Genomic DNA, 18,080 nt, shown 5'->3' on the forward strand with positions numbered 1-18,080 from the left:
AACTGCTTCAAGACCTTCTTCCGAGTAGAACGATTCTGCTCTTCGTACATTGTCTTGAGACTATCCAATGCGTCCTTAGCAAGTTCGATCTGATCGAACTACCTCTGAATTGGCTTGTCCAAGGAGGCAATGATATAGCAGCGGGCAAGGGAGTTTTTCTCCTCCCATTCTTGGTATTCTCTTCTCCGGGCCTCAGAAGCCCTGTCTCCCGGATGATCCGGGGTAGGATTCTTGGCTACCTTGTCCAATTTCTCAAAGGTTAAGACCAACATAAGGTTCCTGTACCATTCGGCCTAGTTTGGGCCCTTCAGCTTGTTGTCATCAAGCAGCTTTGCAAATTGTCCGTTTGCCATTTTCTGATAAAAGAGCAAACATCAGTTCACAACCTAATTTGATTCATGTTCATTACATAGATATGGATTTTAATCTACGTTCCAATTCCATTTATTCATCTCTGAGATTTCCCTCCTTTCTTAGTGACGGAGACTACGGGTTGTCTCTGGAAATGTGGGAAATCACATAGGGTGCATGGAGCCAACTGTTTCAGCTGCATAACCCCAACACCTTTCTGTGAAGGATCATATCCACTCATCATATGAGCTTTCCCTTTGGCCTCTGTTAGACAAGGTTCAGAGCCGTTTTCAGGTAAACCTTTCTGTCCAGTGAGTGCTTACCCATCATATTTGTGAACGCCAAGGTACCATGAGAGAGTTCCCATTTTCTGGTGAAGCCCCTCCCACATCGGTCTATGACGCCCCTATCATCTTATGAAACATTCAGACAAGCCCAACAGCAAATGGATAGCCCATTTTCTGGTGTGTTTCCTCATTACTGAAGGACCCATCCTCATGCTAATGATGGAAGGCCTTTAGAGAGTTCATCATATGAATCTCCCTATCACATGCACTCATATTAGTTGGAGGGAACAGTCAATTATGCCCTAGTTTGATCTAGGTCAAACCCAAGTGGCTCCCACTGACTTTCATAAAGTCAGATTTCGGTGGGCCCAAATCGGCTAGGGTCTCGCACGTAACCTCTCCATGAGGTGTGGGGCCTACCATTGAGGGAGGTCATCCAATGACCAAAAGGGACACCATGGCAATGATGTGCATTCAGCCATGGTGTGCGCAAGAGCCACTGTCGGTCGAGTATGGGCCAAGCACTTATGGCCCATGTACATAGCACATCACACATCCATACATCACATGCAAGGATAAATTGATCCACTCAATTAATTATCTGTAAAGCCCATTTGAAGCCCATTTTAAATCCATAATATTAACTATTAATATTATCTAGGTATATGGGCCAAATTAGGGTTGATGGGTTCGGCCCATATAGCTTTATCCGCAGAGTGGGCTTTTAGCAGTTTTAACCATTTAAAACTGAGCCTTTACAGGTTGGGCCGAATTAACCATTTAATTAAATGTTAATCCTCAGGCCCATTAGTGGGAAAATTAGGGGTGGTTTTCAGCCTTGATTGAACCTAGATTTGGTCCAAACAATTTGAACCAATCTTGGTTTGAATGGGTCTAGGGTTTGACCTTTAATTAAATCTTTAATTCAAGAAAATAATCTGAAATTAAATACTGATAAAGGAAAAGCCATAATCAGTCTATCAGGGCTGTTCGCACAATCCTTCCTGCAAAACAGAGGTTAGATCACAGTTTGCAGTTTCATAAACTGCAAATCGCAGATTGTAATTCTCCCATCTGCGAAATCTCCTTCTCTGCGCCGCCTTCTTCGATCCAAAATAAAAATCATAATTTCTATTAATAATTACATAAGATCGAATACCTATACATTCAGTCTAAAAAATAAAAAAAAATTATTTTACAGACTAAATGTAACAAAATAATCCATAATCTGCAAAATCGTAGGTTCCCTGCGCAAATCATGATTTCGATCTCCTCTTGTACGAACAGCCCATAAATCTAGAAAATCATAAAGAACAATTCTAAACAATAAACAGATTTTTATAAAATTAATTTCAGATTATTCGCCCATAAATTTTGGGAACAAATTTCCCAAAACCCATATCTGCGCAAATTGGGTAGAACGCCTTCTGCCCATTTGCGCAGGTTCAGATATGAAATAGATTGGTTCAAGATTTGAACCTGGCTCTGATACCACTGAAGGGATGAGAGATCCATCGTATGGACGCCCAAATCTTGCGGAATAAAGGGGCAAATTTCAGAAATTTTTCTCTCCCTTTCAACTGGGAATCGCATTCCCTATTTAGAATATCATATTTTCAAGGATCAATCTTGAACCATAAACTGAATCAGATCTGAACCAAAAGGAGTAGGAGAGGATTATACCTGATACGGAGAAAAAGTATCTCCCAACGAAGGTGTTCACGCCCAAGGAAGGATCCAAAGACTGCTCCCACTAAAGATGGCGTAGTGCAGGATGGAGCATAATCAATAGTATCCTTCTCCAAGAATTCTGTCCTTCGCAAGAAACAATAGGATGGCACATGAGCACAACTTCCTATCAATTCTTTCTCAAAGAACTGATGTCAAGATCGAATCTTGACTTCTCCCACAACTGGAGATCGAACTGGATGTCTGGCGGCTGTAGGAAGGAGGCGACAAGAAAGATCTTTACAGGGATTGTAGAAATCTTTCTTTTGTGATTTCAGCTCTGAAGAGGATCTGATTATGTGATTCTTCTAAAGGCTGCCACCCCCTCCTTTCTTTTGTAACCCTAAAAGATCAGCTCCTAATCCAATTAGGAGCTGCTGATCCAAATCATATTTGGATCAGACATCCTTTTAGATGATAAGGATAAACCCTTATCTTATCTGCAAATTAGATCAGCCCTCTTCTAATCTCATTAGAAGGTTTCTAGATCTGAATCATATTCAGATCTGGACTCTCTGAGTGGATAGGGTCCCTATCTGCTGATCCATTTCGGAATTCGCCCATATTTAACTTATTAAATAAGTCCAGTTCGAAATGGGCTTTAGGCCCATTAAGCTTATGTGCTCACTTAACCTTCCTAACTGCTGGCCAGTTGGGCTTCCTTGTATGGTGTGGGACCCAAGCATTGATCTACACATCAGCCACATGGGTTCGGCCCAGCCTTTGTTACAAGGCCTGGCCGAATACATTGTTATGGACAGTGCACCCCCTGAAACCCGTCAAATGGGCTCTATGGGCCCAACACTTACCCTAAGTGGTCTCTGGGCCAAGCCACCTTGTAACACTCAAGGACTGTGGGCAGATGCAAGATTAGCCCATCAGGTATTATCTTCAATGGTCTTACACTTAACCTCTCAGCCCTTAATGATCAAACACTGCCCGACAAGAGAGAACCTCTCCCTCGGCTGCAAGGAACAGTGTTGCACTCTCTACTTATATGGATCCCGGGAATTAAAACATTTTTGCAAATATTTTAGAAACCATAATATATATACTTTTATATCTCATATAAAATATACTTTGCAAAACAAATCTCAACGATTGAAATCGGCTGCCGGTAGTCTTGGTTTCCATCAGTGAGAATGCATCCCCGATCATTACCTTTGTCCGACAAAGGGGCTGATCCTGTCACTATGATCACCCACTCAGATGAATTCTCAGTCTGTCCCAACATACCCTGGTTTTGACCCCCGCTAAGGATCTCATTGATTGGTACATCAAAGACAACCCAATCCGACACCTAGTGCAGTATCATAATCGAGTCTAGGGGCCGGGTGTAACTTTCCAGTTTTGCCCATCAATCTCTAAGGTCCAGGGCAATATTGGAAATCTGGTCTAGTTCAAAGATTCAATTAATCGTACACTGTATGTGCCTAGGGTCTCACCCTGGCAGCTGAGATAGGCCACCCCAACTGACTTAGTGGCACAATAGTGTTAGCCTTATCAGGATAGGTCTCCCCAGACTGACCCATTGGCTGTGAACATTCTAAACTAACACAAGTCTCATTAAGTGTCAAGTTTAAGCGTATTACATAGAAACATACCAAGGGAACATGAATCAAATATGCACTTTTATTCATTTACAATAAACTCATAAAGTATATCATTCTGATTGAAGCTAAGGGCATACAAAACTGTCCAACAAAAATCACAATCTTGGATAAATCATAAAGACAAAAATATACTCATTAACATGATTAGGCTTTCCTCAGCCCTAGCAAGGAACAAATCAGTTCATAATAGAAGAATTAGAGCAAACAAAGGGAAAGAAAGAACTCTTAGAATTGCCCATGATGCTGAGATCTCCTCCTCTTGCCTTCACCTTCTTCTTGAATTCTTGCTCTTTTCTTGACTGATTGGTCCTTTCTTCTTGATTCAACCCCCAAGATTGAGTGATTGTGTTATGCCTAAAGCTGGTCCTTCCCCTCCTTTATATAGTTAAAAGGGGAGGGGGTGGTCTCCTACTTCCTCTTGAAGTTGATCTTTACAAGAATAGAAAGTCCTATCCTAATTCTAATCTTATCTTTTTATCTAATGAACGCAATCCTCTTATCTCTCTAAGATTACATCAAGAATTTAGATCTTGAAGGACTCTTCTCAGTTTTTTATTCTTGGATTCGTATTAGACCTCCTCTGTGAATTGGGCTTTAGCCAGGCTTTTCTGCAAGTTGGGGGCTTCAGCTGCGGATAGGGCCTTCCTATGAAATTGCCGCGACTTCGGACCCGGATTTGACTTTGATGCAAGCCGAATCTGCGAAATCCCAAAACATGAAAGTTGTGGCATTTTCTCTTATCTTTCCAGTGGATCTTGAATCAGCCCATTCGGAGTTCGGATACGCGAGTTAGGCCTAGATTACTGAACGATATCGAAACTGTGAAAAATCATCTGATTTGTCTTTCTTTGCTCCTGATGCCTTCTTTCATGCCCTAAACAGAAATATGAGTCCAATTAGGTGCTAATTCAGTATAAAAGACAGAATAATTGGGGATAAAAATATGATAAATTCTACTCTCATCAATAAGTTTCTTACTCAATAACTTAGATGTTTTTGCTTGGTGTATAGTAGAAATTCTCAAAATCGACCCTAGAGTGATAAGTCACAAATTAATTGTGGACCCTTTAGTCAAGTCAGTTAGAAAAAGAAAATGCAACCTCTTCCCAGAGCGATGGAGGGTAGTCGATGAGGAGGTCGGGAAGATCCTCGCCACAAATTTCATCAGGGGGTCCATTACCTAAGCTAGGCCACCAACCCTGTGCTAGTGAAGAAGGCCAACAACAAGTGGCACACGTTTGTCGACTACACCGACCTGAACAGAGCCTGCCCGAAGGACTGCTTCCCTCTGCCTAGAATAGACCACCTGGTAGATGTGACCTCAGGGAATGAGTTGCTGAGTTTCATGGACGCCTACTTCGGCTACAACCAAATTAGGATGTGAAGGGATAGGGATCCATCATATGGATGGCCGAACTCTATAGAAAGGTTGGGTGAATTTTCAAAAATTTCTTTACTCCCATCCGGGAATCCTATTCCCAATTTAGAAAATTGCATTTTCAAGGTTCATTCTTATAACCAAACTAGACCAAATCTAAAACCAAGATTAGGAAGGGATATACCTGATTCTGAATCCACGCAAAAAAAGCTCCTCCCAACATAGGTGTTTACGCCCAAAAAGTGTACCAAATACTCTCTCCACTGAAGATGACACAGCTTAGGATGGGGCAAGATAAGCCGGTAGTTATTCACCAAGGACTTGTGATTCTTCAGCAAGAATTGAATGGGGTAGTGAGCACAACATCAAAATTGTTTCTTCTAGCAAGAAACAATATCAAGATCAAATCTTGATCAGATCCAAGAATTGGAGATCGAACAGGGTAGGGTGGCAAGAGCAGGGAGAAAAAGTACTGAAAGCAAAAATAGTCAAACTGAGTTGTCTTCTGTGTTGTGTATCTTTTTCAGGTCCGCCTTGCTCTCTATTTATAGCCTTAAAGAGACAACCTCCTAATCTGATTAGGAGTCTCCTGATCCAAATCTTTATTTGGATTTGGACTCTTTAGGTGATAAGGATAATCCCTTATCTCATCTGCAGATAAAGATCAGCTATTCCTAATCAAATTTAGGAGTTCCTTGATCCATTATTTGGATCCAGACTCTTCAAGTGGATAAGAGTTATTCTCTTATCCTTATTTGTTGATCCAAACTTAGATCCGCCCCTATTTAATTAACCCAATTAACCCATCTCGAAATGGGTTTTAAGCCCATTAAGCTTTCAGGCTTACTTCCATTTAATGTTGGCTGGCTTGACTCTCTTTGTATGGCGTAGGACCCTAACATTGATCTACACATCAGCCACATGGGTTCAGCCTAACCTCTATTACAAGACCTGGCCAAATTCACTGCGGACTATAGTGAACCCCTGAGTCCATCACTATGGGCTCTTAAGAGCCCAACATTTACACTAAATGGTCCTTGGGTCCAGCCATCTTATGAAGGCCTAGGGACTGTGGGTAGATGCAAGATTAGCCCATCAGGTATAACCCTCAATAGTCTTTTACTTAACCTCTCAACCCATAATGATCAAACACTGCCCGGCAAGAGAGAACCTCTCTCTCGACTACTAGGTACAGTGCTGCACTCTCTATTCACACGGATCCTAGGAATTAAAACCTTTTGCAAACAATTTGTGAAACCATAATATATAAGTATATCTCTATATAAATATATTTTGCAAAACCAAATTTCAAATACATTTGAAATCCACTACTAGCAGTTTAGGTTTCCATCAGAGAGAGTGCATTTTCCCGATCATTCACTTTGTCTAGCAAAGGGGCTGATCCTGTCACTATGATCACCCGCTCAGATGAATTATCAGACGGTCCCAACATACCCAGGTTTCGACCCCGCTAAGGTTCTTACTGATTGGCACATCAAAGACAGCCCAATTAGACACCTAGTGCAGTATCATAGTCGAGTCTAGGGGTTAGGTGTAACATTCCAGTTTTTCCCATCTTTCTCCAAGGTCTAGGGCAATAATGGAATTTTGGTCTGGTTCAGGGTTTTAAGAAAACCCACACTATGTGTATCTCAGGTCTCACCTTGGTAGCTGAGACAAGCCACCCCAACCAACTTGGTAGCACATTAGTGTCAGCCTTGGCAGAATAAATCTCTCTAGATCTATCCAATGGATGTGAAGATTCTAAACTAACACGAGTCTCATATGTATCCAGTTTAAGGGTATTACACAGAAGCACACCACAATAACATGAATCAAATATGTACTTTATTCATTTACAATAAATGCCATAATGTACTTCATGCTGATTGGAGTTAAGGGCATACATTGTCTAACAGGATGGACATAGTCGACCAGGACAAAACTGCTTTTGTAACCGAACTCGGGTTATACTATTATGAAGTCATGCCCTTTGGTTTAAAAAAATGTTGGAGCAACTTTCCAACGACTTGTAAATAAGATCTTTGAGCCTTTGATTGGCAATAAAATGGAATGTTATGTTGATGACATGGTCATGAAGACCTAATTTTCTAATTCTTTAATTAATGATTTAAATGTTACTTTTCAAATTCTAAGGAAGTATAATATGAAGCTAAATCCGAACAAGTGTGTCTTCGGGGTCACATCAGGCAAGTTCCTTAGTTACATAGTAAACTAACGTGGCATCGAATCCAATCCGGATAAAATTAAATCCATTTTAGATATGCGACCACCCCAAAAAATAAAGGAAGTCCAATGGCTAACTAGCTGGGTAGCTGTCCTAAACCAATTTATGTCTAAATTGGCGGGTTGGTGCCTACCCTTCTTTAAGGCGATAAAAAAGAACGAAGACTTCGAATTGACTGAAGAGTGCTAGCTTACATTTGGTGAGTTGAAAAGGTACCTAAGTACCACCCTTGTTTTATCCCGACCTGAGGAAGGAGATGAATTGAAGTTGTACCTCTCTGTGAGTGATGAGGTGGTCAGCTCGGTACTGTTCAGCGAAGTAGACTGGGTCCAATGACCAGTCTACTACATAAGTAAAGTCTTGTAGGACGCGGAGACTAGGTATCCCGACACCAAGAAGTTGGTGTACGCGCTAGTAGTAGCAGCTTGGAAAGTACGCCTGAGGTGTCAGGGAGATTGACGAAGTGGTCTACCGAGCTAAGCGAGTATGACATCTGGTTCAAGCCACGTCTAGTGATTAAAGACCAAGTCTTGGCGGGTTTCATTGTAGAGTGTACGTTTAGCATGCCGGCCCCAGAACTAACTGAGCCCGCTAACACGTCGGAGGCGTCAACCAGTGCGGTACTAGTCCCGATTGGGGTAGGATCGACTTGGGACAAGGAGCCCTAGATCTTCCATGTAGATGACTCATCTAACTTGTGAGGAAGCGGTGTTGGACTAATACTGTATGACCCAAGCGAGGTGAAACTAGAGTATGCTCAACGATTCATATTCGAGGCATTGAATAATGAAGCGGAGTACGAGGCACTAATTGTTGGGCTCAACATATCGAAGGAGATGGGTGTTAAACACTTTGTAGTGTGTAGCGATTGCAGCTAGTAGTAAACCAGGTCAACAACGATTATGAAGCTCGTGATGCAACTATGACAGCCTACTTAGTCAAAGTTAGAGAAATCTTACCAGGTTTCTGCTCTTGCTTCATCAGGAAGATACCGAGGTCCGAGAACACTGAGGCCAACACCCTGTCATGATTGGCAAGTACCAGCGAAAACACAATGCGAATTGTGTACATAGAAGACCTGCCTTGACCCAGTATTCTCCAGGGGGGGAGGGGTAGAAGAGGTTGCTCCTGTGCTACAAGCGGAACCGAACTGGTTTGAGCCACTCGTTAATTATCTACTCCACAGGACTCTACTAGCAGAATGCAATGCAGCTCGGAGGGTAGAGCATCAGTCAGCTCGGTACATCCTTGTCGACGGGTAGCTATAGTAGAGGTCCTTCATGCTCCCCTACCTACGGTGCATGCGACCTTCAAACGCCGAACTAGTACTTCACGATATTCATGAAAGACTATGCGGAGGACACTTGGGGGGTAGAGCGCTCGCCCAAAAAGCACTAAAGCAGGGCTACTACTGGCCCACTATGAAGGTAGATGCACTCAAGCTCATTATGAAATGTGATAGATGTCAGAGGTATGTCAATATCCTCCATTAGCCTACCGCCGATTTGAAGTACCTAACTAGCCTGTAACCCTTCGTGTAGTGGGGAATCGACATCCCTGGTCCATTTCCGTTGGCAATCGGGCAAAGGAAGTTCTTAGTCGTAGTAGTGGATTATTTTATGAAGTGGGTGGAGGTTGAGCCATTGGTGAACATTACAGCCTGCAACATCCAAAACTTCTTTTGGAAGAACATTGTGTGTCATTTTGAACTACCCAAGGTGTTGATCTCGGACAACGGGAAGCAGTTCAAAGACTTCAAGTTCCAAAATTGGTGTGCCGAGATGGGGATTCAACAAAACTTCCCTTCGGTGGCACACCCACATGCAAATGGACAAGCTGAAGTGAGAAATATGCTTATCTTCTGTGGATTGAAAGCTTTCCTTGTGTGAGCTAAAGGGTTGTGGCTGGACGAGCTGCCTAGTGTCCTTTGGGTCTATCGAACAACCATCAAGAATGCGACTGACGAAACACCCTTCAACCTCACGTATGGAATGGAAGTTGTGATTCTGGTAAAGATTGAAGTATCGACATTGTGGCTCGAACAATTTGATGAAGAGGCGAATGACAACAAGCTTTGGACCAATTTAGACTTGGTCAAAAAGGTACACGACCTGGCTTACATCCGGACTGTGGTTTACCAATAGCGGGTAGCTGTGTACTATAACGCTCGGGTCAGGAAACGATAATTCTGAGTCGGTGACCTGGTCCTCCATAAGGTGATGGTACCTGAGCCCGGGATGGGTAAGCTTGGTCTGAACTGGGAAGGTCCGTATCCAGTTAGACGGGTGTTCGGAGAAGGGACCTACGGGCTTAGAGACCATGGAAGGAAAACGAGTACCTCGAGCTTGGAACGTTGGCAACCTGAGAAAATACTACCTATGAATTCACGACTCCAACGTAATTGAAAAACTACTAAGTCCACAAGATCATTGAGCTTATCAAAAAGGATGACGAACTGGAGAGAGGACCGCGAGTCACTCCCAGAGCCTAAGGGTTATGGTGTCAAGTTGATAAAAGACATCGACACAATATAAGATCCAATCGCCTCTTCGGCATGGGTAGAGAAGTCCTAGTCGCTTCTTCGACATAGGTAGCCTAAGACCCAGTCGCCTCTTCAGCATGGGCATACCAAGACCTAGTTGCTTTGTGGTGTGTTTGGAAGCATGTTGTTAAACACTTCGAAACAGTAGTTTAAACATTTATAATTTTATTTTGGTTTTCAAACAACTACTAACGCAATAAAGTGATGAGAATGGGTCATATCCATAGGGAAGCGAGGGAAAAATAATTATGTACTTAGATCCGGGAGAAGAGAATGCAAGTGGGAGTTGTAGAAATAAAAAAATTAATTAATTAAAAATGGAATTCATTAAAACCATATTTGAACAGTACTGAGAATAGCAACTGCATAAGAATAAATAAATAACAAAGACAAATAAATAACAGGAACGAAATAAAAATGTCTGAGAATCTGATCAGAGGTGGTAGTTTCTAGATCTCTCCTTCGACCATCGAAATTCTCAAGCTAGGCCTTCCGTCTTACCTGGCCAAATTCCAGATCTGCAGAAAAGAAAATGAAGATCAAAGAGAATGAAAATAAATTGTAGAAAGAAAGAAATGGAACTGGAAATGCAAGAACAAAAATTAAAACTAAAACTAAAGAGACTGGTTGGGATTCGATTCTAGAGGTGGCAGCAGTGGTGTTGGCAAACTGCAAGTAGGAACCCCTCCTCTTGCCTGGGCATCCTCCTCTTCCTCTACCCTTGAACTTCTCAAGATCAACCTTCCTTCTTACCTGGGTGAATTGACCAACCCCTTCTACAGGGCCCCTGGACCCTTTTTATAGAGAAGGGTGGACATAACTAGAAATAGGGAGAAAGATAAGGGGTGGTGGCAGATGGGATTTAGCAAAGTTAGGGACGCCCTACGGTTTCTCATGGATGGCTAAGATGGTTTTGGGGTGATTCTATGGCTGAAAATAAAAGGAAAGGGCACCCAATATTATGTAGGGTTGAGATTTGGGCACCTAGAAATGGAAGGGGTAGATTAGAACATCTAGGGTTGAAGGGTTAAGATTAAAAGAATAGGTGGTGCCCTAGATTGAATGGTTGGGATATAAGATGGAGGGAGTGGCTGAGATTTGGAGGTAAGGGGCTGAATGGTGAGGATTAGCAGAATAGGTGGTGCCCTAGGGTTTGAAAGCTATAAAGGAGAGCCCTAAAATGAGTGGTTGATATTAAAAGAGGTGGAGGGAGGAGATTAAACACCTAGGGGTGGTTAGGGTTTGCTAAGAGTGAAAAGATTAGATTTAAAAGGCTCCCTAGGGTTTTCTAAGGAGAGGGGAGCAAGGTAATACAATAGGATGCGCGCAACTAGGTTTAGTAGATAGGAAGCACCCTCCTATCCTCAGTTCTTTACAAAAACACCCCCTCTCTCAACTAGTCTTCACACTAGCTTCCCAAAAACTACACTTCAGTCTAGAAAACTTTCCAGTTTTCTACATAATTTGCACAAACACCCTCAGAGTTCACATAATTGATTTTAATTGGGAAAATGGTACACTTTGACTACTCTAAGGCCAAAAATACCCTTGAATTGATGTCCTTAAGGCATCAAAATGCAGGGTTATCACACCCCCAACTTAAACATTGCTAGTCCCTTAGCAATGCAGCCTTAAAATTACACTGAGTATATAGATCTTTCTGATTACAAGGTCATCCCTAACAGAATTAATCAAGCATCCTGATTCCAACATTCTCAAACTCTGTATAGATCGGTATTGGGCTTTAGGGGTAAAACTGTCTTATTTTGAATATTACCAAAACATGGCTTAAAAATCTTATTTACCCTTCCATTTGCAATCTGTCTTGATAAGATGAGATTGATTTTAAAATCAAACAGGTATTCTTCTTATTTATCTTGACAGCGGATTTCTACCCCTGAACTTATTTTTATTGTTACATTTCACCGTTTTATGCAAATCTCGACACTTGACTTAGGTGAAGAGACCCGGTTACTAAGTGTTAAGTAAGTGTCTCTAGCATTCCCTTTTCCGTTTGACGTGAATCACGACATTTGACTTAGGTGAAGAGACCTAGTTACTAAGTCTAGAGTCTCCATTGACCTTTTATTCTCTCTCTCTCTCTCTCTCTCTCTCTTTTTTTTTTTTTTTTTGAACCACTGTTCAGGGTAGTCCACTGTCTCTTAACAATTTAAAGAATTTTGTCTAATTGCTCAATCTTTCTCTTCCTATCTTGACAGAGGCAAACTTGGGAGTATCTTCTAATTTCTAAATGGTTTCGACAATATTTAAACAAGACCAATTTTTGACTCCTATCACTTGCTACCAATTTTTACAGAAGGAAATAAAACCTGAGTATTGAGAAAGTGCTATGAAGAATACAATCCAAAGATCAGGTACGTACCACCATGCAGTGAGTCCTTGCTCTGGTCCTGAGCTGAGACACCGGTAGATCGGCCCAATGTACAACCTCTTCGGTGAAGACCGCTTCCTTACTCTTGAGGAAACTGAACCTCGGTGTCAAAATGCTCCAGGCTACCCGGGAGGTGTCATCTCTTGAAGGGGTGGTCTCCTGAGTGGGTTGGGGTTCGGATATTGGGACCTCCTCGGGTAGGTGAGGCAGAGAATCCTTACCTTGGTCTTCCTCAACCAAGCCAATAACCGGAGGGTGCTCGACAACTGAAGGATGTTCGAGGACGGCGATGTTGACGCTAGAAGTGGTGGTGGCCTCATGAAGACGAGCCTTTTTGGAGGCCCTCCTCTTTTTCATGCTTTTGAAGAGCTCGACAGCAAGGGTGTCAGCCATGGCTACTAAAAGTAACGAACAAGGTAAATCACAAGATCAAGATAAACCAAGAAGAAGAAAACAAGTATGACAATTGTGATGGCGACCTACCAGGAGGATTCAGCCTGGCTTGTATGAACTTCTCTTCAGTCACGAAGTTTTTGAACTTTAGCTCGAGCTTTACCCAAGATCGGACTTCCTCTTGTGTCTGTTCGTCTAACCTAATGCCGGGGTCCTGAATGGTAGGTCTCTAATGAGTTGGAAATGGCCACCCCGCAGTGTTACGCACTATGAAGTAATGCCTCTTCTAGGTTGGGACTTTGTTCGAGAGGTCGTGCATGATTTTGTACTTGGGACGGGGAGACATGTAATAACTTCGCCTATGCTCGGGGAGAACACTGGCTGAATTCTTTATTATGGACAAGATCGAAGAAAAGGTGTTGGGATTCAAAGATCGGTTATAGTCATGGAAAAGGGAGATGGTACCTAGAATATTGCAGATCAAGTTGGGATGGAGCTGATCTATGGCGATGTTGAAGAGTTTGACGACCTCGACTATGAAAGGGTGAAGTGGGAAATGCAGCTTAGCTATGAGTTGCTCCTCGAAGACCACGATCTCGTCGTAACTGTGATCCCTATGAAAATTACCTAAGGGAATGCTATATACAAGGCTATCGGGCAGTTTATACTGAGCTACCAGGGATAGAAGCCTGTCCACCGTCATCGTAGATGGGTCAAAGCTATTTGGTGCCCGACCTTGGTGCAAAGTGGTGGCCGACTTGCCAAAGGCCTCGCATTCTTGTTGAGGTGAGTCCACCTCAGATGGGTTGGAGTCCACATCCCTCGCTGAGGTATCCACCTCGGTAGGGGGGACTCAACGGCTTGCGCCGAGGTGCCCACCTCGGCCCTAGCAAACTCGCCACTTTCATCAAGAAGGCTATCTAAACTAACACTAGACATGCCAAGCTAAAGGAATAGGACAACGAGAATTGGAAACAAGGAGAGGCGATCTCACCAAGATGACCGAAGAAAGTGGGATGACCTCGGACATGGGAATAGTTGACATCGAGCTAGGAGACTTGAACGTGATATCAAGGAACTCAATTACGTGGTTTGTGGCAAGAAAAATGGGCCCTTCAGCCCCTATTTATAGCCACCATAACTGAGGTTCAACGGATGGGATCTGCATGATCCAACTGCTCCTATGAAAACCGGTTGCACGCCACCCGAGGTTGAAATCGGTTGAGCCCGCATTTTGATGTCCGCGGAGTTTATAAACGACGTGATGTCTATGCGTATCCAATATGCGATCTAGGTCATTTCTTGGTCGAGCCAAGTGGTCATACAGGTTCGACTGAAGAACCGCCCTCCGTACCATCTAGACATCGTGACAAATCCACGTAAGCTTGTCATGAACTCCCCGCACCGGGTTAGGACCCCTGGCAAGAGGAGTGGGGGTGATTTGGCCCATCCTAGTAAGTGAAGGACACGTGGACACAACCCACCAGTAGGACAACAACTCAACGTGGAGAGCCTTGTCAGTAGTTCGGGAGCTCGGGTTTTCAGGCACCTCAATACCAAAGCCACTTTGGCACTCAAGTACCAAATTGCCACGTAGTCGACTCTAGAAGCTTCTCCGCGGACTCCAAACCTCCTGGGATCATGCCGTGTAACAGCAGGCCTTGTCCTCTCCCCGCCCGGATTGGAAAGTAATGATAAACTTCATTGACTGATACGTTACTCTCCTTCTAAAGTGGAACGAATCCCAACTATGCGAGCCGAGGATCCTGGAGCCGTTTCGTGAGACCTACGACAGCTCAACTATATAAGGGCATCAACCCCCAAGACCTAGGTACATGCGATTAAGTGCATTCTAACTCTCTCATTTCTTAAGCTTTCAACTCACATATTATAGTTACTGACTTAAGTATCAAAGCGACCTTACTGGGTTAGTCACCCCAAGTTCTCCGATCCCCCTTTTCTTTGCAATTTAAGCAATATACTTGACAACAAATGTCCAAATTGCCCTACAGCCAGAAGCATCCAGATCACACACAATCATTAATGTTATTGGATGCACAACAGAAAAATGCGCACTATATGGACTAAGGACGGATTCTCTTTGGCCTACCACCCCCGAGCCCCGACACAATCATCCACATTCCTGATTTTATTCACTCTCACACTCTCTGCCTCTCTGCCAGTAGCCACCTTCCACCCTGTCGTATGGTTAAAAGGAAAGTATTGTATGTCTCATCACTCCCATCATTCAAATATCCTTACTATATATAAGATCGATTGTTACAAATTTTGTCAAGTTAATATGATGAACTCAATTTTGGATTTACGCTATCAACTCCTTGTAATTACATTTATATATAAGAACTTTTACAAAAGATGAACAAGTAATCTTTTTAAAAGAGATTATATTTGGCCTAGGAACTCTGGTAGATAAGTAAAAAAATGAATTCTTCAAAAGAAGATTTTAAAAATTGGACCGGAAACAGAACTGTTAACAGACCGTTCATTCTGATTTAAAAAAAAAAATAAAAAAAATTAAAATTAAAAAATGCCATAAACTATTGTGTAAGTTAATGGGTCAATAATTCACTACTCAGATCAATGGATTGTTGATCAAATCAACAGTTTTTAGACCAAAAACAGTTTTAAAATAAAACAAAACCAGTTACCTAACTGATTTCTGGATCAACCGGTCCATGGTTCCTTTCTGGTTTCAAAACCATATTTCAAAACATATCCATTACTTGTGTTTTTTTTTTTTTTGGGTGAGAGGTCTTCTGGACACTTCTCCCAGTTTCCAGTTATAACAATTATATATTTTTATTTATGTTTTATTATTATGGTCTTTTTGGATGGAGCAATGGGATTAAGACACATGTGCAACTCTAGTACTGGCAATTCAGTCTTAATCCCAACTACTTTTGTTCATTAGGACCAAGCCAAACACATACATGTACCAATATATATGCCATCTGCTGCATGTCCCCCACCCTCCAACAAGCCGGGCCTTCACGTAAAGCTATGTTTCGCTGCAATGCAAATAAATTTGTACTGATATAAAATCATGACAGTATAAATAATTTGAGTGTAAATTTTGAGCTATTTTTGTTTTAAATTTTAGTTTATCTTATTTGATTGTAGTACAAATGAAATAAATTAAGACATGAAACAGAATAAAGTAAAATCTATTCAACAATCAACACCAAAGCCGGCCTGCCTTCCTTGTATTAATTAATGTTAATATATAGTTAATCCAATTTGTGACCAAGTTGATTAGTCTCAGTTTGGAAAGAGAATATGTTCAATGCAAAATCGTGTACTTTGTATTGTACATATTTGTATTTCTAATTAGGGGTGGCCAGGAGCTGAATTCCTCACGAGCTATTCGAGTTTGGCTTGTGAAAAGTTCGGTTTGACTTCGCTTCAACTGAGTTTTGACCCGAGCTCGAGCCCAATTTATAGGTTTGTTTATTAATTGAACCAAGTTTGAGCCTAATAAAATTTGGCTCGTGAGGCTCGCGAGCCGAACTCAAATAGTTACATAATAATAATAATAATAATAATAATAATAATAATAATAATAATAATAATAATAATAATAATAATAATAATAATAATATAAAATTACAGAAAATAATATATAATAAAAATATTATATATAATTTATTTTTATATATAATAATAACTAAATATTATAATTCTTAAATTTTTAAATATCAAATAAAAAATATTTTTATATATAATTTGTTATTTTTATTAAACATTTTTCTCAAATCGAGCTTGAGCCGAGCTGAGCTCGAGCTCAAGATTCTAACTTGAACTGAGCTCGAGCTCAAGCTCAAGGTTCTAGCTCGAACCGAGCTTGAGCCTCGTACTACCTTGGCAAGCTGAGCTCGAATAGGTAGCTATCTAGCTCAGCTCTGCTCAAATCCATTCCTACCTCTAAATCTTATACATTACCCACTTTTGAAAGATTAATTTCCATTAAGGCTATTAATGATACCTAAAAATTCGAGATCCAGTTTGATTATTTCAGATTTGAATGATGTATTTATATAATTGGATTGGATTCAGATGTTACAATCTATATTTGATTAATAATTGGAACAGATTCAGATTTGATCCCTTTCGATCTGGTTAAAATCCAAATCCAGTTTTATTATAATATTTGTTGATTTTAATATATAAATTTTATATAATTATATTTAAAATTATAAAAATATATATAATAAATTAAATATATTATAATTACATTAATTTATTATATATAAAAGTTGAAAAGTAATTAAGTTTTTAATTATTCAGATATTTTACAAAATTAAAACAGTATTAAATCCCAATCCGATCAAAGTCTGTTAAGATTTGAATTTGAATATAAAGTCTTCAAATTCAATCGAATTTCGGATTGGACTCAGATGCAGATTTTCTGAATCCAATCCGATTACAGCCAATTTCCATTCCTCAGGTAAAACCACCGTGATTCAGGTGGGCGGAGCACATGCACACGGATTACAATACAAAGCTCATAAAAGGGACGAGTCTAGATTTCCTCATAAAATCCTTCTCACACCCAGCTCACAATACTTGCAGCTATATATGCATTGGAAACATATCCTATAAATGAAGAGGAAATTTGAAATCCTAACTCCTAATCATGGTTTTAAAAACCGGACGAAATAGAATCATTTTGATCACTGATTCATGAGCCAAACGGTCCATCTGATCATCCAGTCCTAAGTCCCGTTATATGGTTTTAAGCAGGGGTGCTCACGGTTCGGTGAACCGTGGGGCATTTTTCGGATTCAAATCAGTATTATTGGTTTTTGGAAAATTAGTAATCGGAACCGAATCAAAATTAGTTGGTTAACCGGTTGACCAGTTTGGTTAATCATCGGTTTGGTTTATCGATTTTTTAGTTTTTTTATTTTACAATATATTATAAAAATATATAAAAATATAATAAAAATTATAAATATATATATATAATACTATATTTTCAATAATAAATAATATATTATAAATATATATTTATATATAATGCATATTTATTAATTTATAATATATAAAAAATATATAATATATATAATATACATAAATATATATAAATATAAAAATATATGTATATTGGTCGGTTTGGTTAACCACCAG

This window comes from Nelumbo nucifera, chromosome 1, assembly GCF_055504915.1.
Source record: "Nelumbo nucifera cultivar China Antique chromosome 1, China Antique-T2T, whole genome shotgun sequence".
Classification (NCBI taxonomy): domain Eukaryota; kingdom Viridiplantae; phylum Streptophyta; class Magnoliopsida; order Proteales; family Nelumbonaceae; genus Nelumbo; species Nelumbo nucifera.